The sequence below is a fragment of the Thermobia domestica genome, unplaced genomic scaffold, assembly GCF_964235325.1.
Source record: "Thermobia domestica unplaced genomic scaffold, izTheDome1.hap1.1 HAP1_SCAFFOLD_1133, whole genome shotgun sequence".
Lineage (NCBI taxonomy): Eukaryota > Metazoa > Arthropoda > Insecta > Zygentoma > Lepismatidae > Thermobia > Thermobia domestica.
In genome coordinates, this window is record NW_027656843.1 from 3,283 (window position 1) to 10,000 (window position 6,718).

Here is a 6,718-nt window from a genome sequence, read left to right on the forward strand (position 1 = left end):
AAATCTTATCTTTTAATTAGTTGAAATAGTAAAGTAAACTTGAAATTCCCTAGAATTGTGAGAATAAGAGGTGCAAGGGCGAAATACCTTCAAAAGGAGGGGCTTTGTGGGCGAAGCCACAAGCTAACCAAACTAAACTTTTGTTTGTCTTTTACCGAAGGTTTGAAAAGTTTTCGACTAAGAGAGGTGTAGCTGTGCACGAAGATGTGTTGACATTGTGCGGAAAAGTGGAAAGAAGAAAAATAGTGATAAGCGAAAAAAAATAATAATAATAACATAAATTTTATTTAATCATATACTTTACTCTTTCAATGGGTGAACAATAATAGAGCATGAAAGTAAATTAGAGTAAATTTATATTTCGCTCACACTTGAGGTCATTTTTATTCGAAACTAAGCTTTTGCACTACTATAAGGAAACTATTCAAAACTGAGAAGTGCAATTTCTACAACAAGTGTACCTGGATATTATGCGTTCGAGTACGTGTAAGGAATTATTGTATCTGCACTTTTCTACAAGAAAAGATACTCTAAATTGTTGTAGAAATTTGAAAATTTGACGGCAAACAGAGCCCACGCTTAACGTGAACACCGCCCGTGAGAGTACATAATTTGATATCTTTTTTTTTTCTTTTCTTTCATTTTTTCTTTCTTTCCATTTTCTTTCTTTTTCTTTTCTTTTTTCTTCTTCTCAACAGAAAGAAAACTAGTGAAACTAGAGAAGAGAAATCTCTACCGAGAATGTACGAAAACATTTTTTTTTTTTTTTATCGAAGTAGGTGGAAGGAATCATCGGATCAAAATGCTCAAAGTTGCCATGAGGATCCTCACACAAGCCGTCAAAATGCTCATAGTTGCCCACAATTCGTTCATAATTGCGGACATAGAGCTCACAGTTACCATGAGAAGGTTCACACTAGCCGTCAAAATCCTCACACTTGCCGTCAAAACGATCATAGTTGCCGACTTTTCGTTCATATTTGCGGATATAGGGCTCATAGTTGAAAACATAATTTTTCATGCTTATCTTCAAAATACTCGCAGTTGGCTTCACAATGTTCACACGTGCTTCCAAAGTGCTCACACTCGCTTTCATGATGCTCATAGTTGCCGACTTTTTGTTCATAATTGCCGACCCAAGGCTCACAGTTGCCATCAAAACGCTCATAGTTGTCGACTTTTCGTTCATAATTGCGGATATAGAGCTCACAATTGAATACATAATTTTTCATGTTTATCTTGAAAATACTAGCAGTTGGCTTCAGAATGTTCACACGTACTTTCAGGGTGCTCACACTTGCCGTCAAAACGCTCATAGTTGCCGACTTTTCGTTCATAATTGCGGACATTGGGGTCAAAGTTGCCGACATTGTAGTTTATGTTTACCTTCCAAATACTCTCCGTTGCCTTGACAATTTTCACACTAACCCTGAAATTGCTAACACTCGCTCTCACAAGGCTCATAGTTGTCGACCTTTCATTCATAATATGAAATATACAGTTGATAGTGTAAGTTAAATGTTTCATGGTTGCTGTCAAAAGGCTCACAGTTGCCGTCAGTTTCCTCACTCAAGCCGTCAGCATGCTCACATTTACCAATAAAGTGCTCATAGTTGCCGACTATTTGTTCATAATTGCCGACCTATGGCTCACAGTTGCCGTCAAAACGCTCATAGTTGCCGACTTTTCGTTCATATTTGCGAATATAGGGCTCACAATTGAAAACATAATTTTTCATGCTTATCTTCAAAATACTCATAGTTGACTTCAGAATGTTCACAGGTGCTTCCAAAGTGCTCACACTCGCTTTCATGATGCTCATAGTTGCCGACTTTTCGTTCATATTTGCGAATATAGGGCTCACAATTGAAAACATAATTTTTCATGTTTATCTTCAAAATACTCGCATTTGGCTTCAGAATGTTCACAGGTGCTTCCAAAGTGCTCACACTCGCTTTCACGATGCTCATAGTTGCCGACTTTTGTTCATAATTGCCGACCCAGGGCTCACAGTTGCCGTCAAAACGCTCATAGTTGCCGACTTTTCGTTCATATTTGCGAATATAGGGCTCACAATTGAAAACATAATTTTTCATGCTTATCTTCAAAATACTCACAGTTGACTTCAGAATGTTCACAGGTGCTTCCAAAGTGCTCACACTCGCTTTCATGATGCTCATAGTTGCCGACTTTTGTTCATAATTGCCGACCCAGGGCTCACAGTTGCCGTCAAAACGCTCATAGTTGCCGACTTTTCGTTCATAATTGCGGACTTAAGTCTCATAGGTGGCAACATAATGGTTCATGGTTGCCGTCAATATGCCCAAAGTTGAACACGTATCTCCCATGGAAAACTTTAACCGCTTATCGCCATGAGAGCTCAAAATCCAGCCTAAAGTTGAAATTGAACGCTGTCAGCGGAATCAAAACCTGGAGGTTTTTTTTTTTTTTTTTTTTTTTTACAAAGGAGCGTTCAATGGAATTCCGTAATATGAAATAAACTGAATATTCGTGTGAACGAGCATGAAAATTAGGACCTCTTTTATGCGTGTACTTAAGGGATGAGCTAAGTGACTGATGACAGATATGTTGGAATGTGAATGTCGATGAACCGAATAACATATCGTTGTTAATTCACAGGTACAATTGAGACATGATATATCTTTTCAAACGTAGGCATTTTGTAAGCAGCACCGCAAATTTTGTCCGCGAAGACAGGCTTTGCTGTCCGCCAAGATGTGCGGACATTGTGAGGGAAAATGAAAAGAAGAAAAATAGTGATAAAAAGAAAAACAACATAAATTTTATTTCACCATATAGTTTACTCTTTCAATGGGCGACCTATAATAGAGTAAGAAAGTAAATAAGAAGAATTTTACATTTTGCTCACACTTGTGGTCATTTTTATTCCAAATTAAGTTTTTGTACTATTGCAAGAAAACTATTCGTACCCGATTAATTTAATTTCTGCAAGACGTGAACCTACATACTTTACAGGGAAGTTCATAAAAAGAATTGTTGTATCGCCATATATATATAAAACTTTAAAATGTTACAGAAGGTTGAACATTTGACGGCAAACAGAGGCCACACTGACCGTCGAAAACTGCGAACGCAGCCGGCAGGTGTAGAGGAGAACACAAAATCATGTTCTTTCTCAATTGTAAAGAGACCGTAGAAGCTAGAATAGTGAAAGTTCTACACAAGACGTACTTAAACACAGTACATGCGACAACGTACAAACAGTTTGTATATACAAATTACTAACAGAGAAAATTCAGTTTCTCTTTTACCGGAGGGTTAAAATTTTGTCGGCGAAGACAGGTTTCGATTGCCGCAAAGATGTGTGGATACTGTGGTGGAAGGTGAGACGAGGAAAAATATTGATAAAAAGGAAAACAATATAAAATTTATTTAACTATATACTATTCTGCGTCAATGGGTGAACTATAAGAGAGTGAGAATGTAAATTGGAATACCATTACATTTCGCTCACCCTTGTGGTCAAGCTTGTTTGAAATTACGTTTCTACACTATTTTTGGGAAATTATTCAAACCAGAATAGTGCAATTTGCACAGAAAGTGTATGAAAATACTGTGCACGGGAATTGATATAAAGAATTGTAGTAACTCCAATTTTATGAAGGAAAATATACTTCAAATTGGTGCAGAAGGTTGAAAATATTACTGCAAGCACAGACCACACTGGCCGTCAAGGGCTTTGAACGCTACCTGCAAGGATAGATGAGAAATTGAAATCATTTTCTTCCCACTACGAATAGAAAAACCAATAAAACTAGAATAGTAATATTTCTAAACGGAATATATGCAAACACAGTATATCGAAGTAGGTTATTAGGAATTTTTATATTCACATTTACAAAAATGATAAAAATAATAATAATAATAATAATAATAAATAATTAAAAAAGTTATTACAGTTCAAAATGTAGCGGAGGGTTGAAAATTTTCCGGCTAAAACGAGGTTTATTGGAAATGAAGATGTGTGGGCATGCACCGTAAAAATAAGACAATCGTTAGAGCAGTGTGTGTGTGGGGGGGGGGGGGGATAAACATAGAAATAATGAAAAGAAATCACTAATATCCATTCCAGCTTCAATTAATGAACAATGATGTAGGGAGAGAGCAAACAACAACACTGTTGTTTATTCCTTCACATTCGGAATGACGGTCATCCCAGATTCTGTTTTTCCACTATCTTGACGAAAGATAGATTAGTGACATTCCCAGCCTACCTGTACCTAAACACTGTGCATTGAAATATGTATAATATTAGTACTCTCATATTTGCGCAGATAAGGCTCATAGTTGCCGTCAACATGCTCACAGTTGCCGTCAAAATGCTCACACGTGCCGTCAAAATGCTCACACTTGCCGTCACAATTTATAAGGTTTAAAAAATGCGGTAAGAAGTAAAGCAACATAAATGTCACTTAACCAGATACTATTCTGTGCTAATGGGTGAGCAATAACAGAGTAAGAAAGTAAATTGGAAAACTTTTACATTTCGCTCACACTTGTGGTCATGTTTTTTTTTTTTTTTTTTTTTTTTTGTAAATTACGTTCTCCCACTATTTTAACGAAACTATTCAAACCAGAATAGTGCAATTTCTACATGAGGTGTACCTTGATCGCAGCATAATTGTGGGACGTAAATCTTGAAGATTTCATTTAATTTCATTTTTAATAATAATACTAATAATAGTAATAAATATGTGCAAGAAAGTTGAAATTTGGCTTAATACGGGAGGCGAACGACCCAGGCTGTTTGCCGGAATAAAACTTGGATCCCTAACGCCAGAAGCGCATATATTAACGGCTTAGCCACGAGGTGGCTGATACAGAAATAATGCAAATTCCAATATTTTTACTTTTTGCTAATGTTTGAAATTGTTGTTATTGCAAATCACGTTTTTAACAAAACTGTTCTAACTACAAAAGTGAAATTTCAACCCAAACCATGGCAAAGCACTGAAAAGTAAGGAAAAGCATGGCAAAGTAAAGAAATATGTAAAGAATATATATTTAACCGCAGTGACACGGAATATATATAAAAATTCATCCATGGTTTTTCTCACAAACCCAACTCCCCCCCCCCCCCGAAAGAAAAGATAGGTTTATTGCATCTCTTTGCTCCGGTGCATAATCGTGGCAGATAGGTTAAAATTTCAAGGGACTTCGTGCACACTATAGCAACAGCAAAGTATATGGGAAGGAACGGCAGAAATCCGATAAAACGCGGTGTTGGCGTGTGCCACCTCGGTAGTGAAAGAATAATTTCTTTCTGTGAACACGAATTTTTCTCAACGAAAATAAATAAATAAATAATTTAATAAAAATTAAATACTTCTAAGGGAAGAACACAGCAAATGAATGACGAGGTAGGTAAAAATTCCAAATGGAAATACAGGGCTGTGAAGTTCAAAAATAAATAAATAAATAAATAAATAAATAAACCATTATCATACTTAAAAATATGTGGTAAAAATTAAAAAGAAAATAAGACCTTTGTTGTACTCTCACGAGAAGATACACACATCGTCTGGAAATTTGAGTCGATAGAAAGCACACAACTGTGATCTAAAACAACCAAATTTAAAACGAAATCACCACATAAGTGTAACCTAATGAAGTTCAACAAAATAAAGCATACAGTAAATTGTGGCGGTGATGGAGGGCGCAGTTACCGTCATGTAAACAAGTCCGTCCACGCTTAAGTTTAACGGGAGCGAGAAGGTAAACCATGTCGGTGATGGATGGCTTAGTTGCCGTCATATAGAGAAACCCCTGTCTATCGTGAGACCCATGTTCCACTTGCTAACACTTTCATGTATGTGAAAACAAGTCAAGATCAGCAAGTGCGAGCGAGTGCGAAAACGTAAAGTCGGCAATTATGAGCAAATGAAAAAAAAAAAAAAACAGCAATTATGAGCATATGGAATATTCCAAATGGGAGAATTAAATAAATAAAAAGAACATAAAAGTGTGATAAGACACTTGTTGTACTCTCAAGAGGATATATATACATCGTCTGGAAATTACACAACAACTGTGAGCGAAAGTAAGGAAATTAAAAAAAAAAAAAAAAAAGAGAACAGCACATAACTGAAAGCAAATGAAGATCAAGAAAAGAAAGCATACGGTAAATTATGGCGGTGATGGAGGGCGCAGTTACCGTCATGTAAACTAATCCGTCCACGCTTAAGTTTAACGGGAGCGAGAAGGTAAACTTTGTCGGTGATGGATGCTTTAGTTGCCGTCATACAGAGGAGCCCCTGCTTATCATGAGACCCATGTTCCCCTTGCTAACACTTTTATGTATGTGTAAAAAAAAAATAAAGATCGGCAAGTGTGAGCGAGTGGGAAAAGGTAAAGTCGGCAATTATGAGCAAAACAAAAAAGTCGGCAATTATGAGCATATGGAACATTCCACATAAGACACTATATACCTCATCAGGAAAATACACAACTGTGAGCGAAAACAACCAAATTAAGAAATCAGCACATAAGTGTAAACTAATGAAATTCAACAAAAGAAAGCATACGGTAAATTGTGGCGGTGATGGAGGGCGCAGTTGCCGTCAATTAAACCAGTGCGTGCACGCTTAAGTTTAACGGGAGCGAGAAGGTAAACCATGTCGGTGATGGATGGCTTAGTTGCCGTCATATAGAGGAGCCCGTGCTTATCATGAGACCC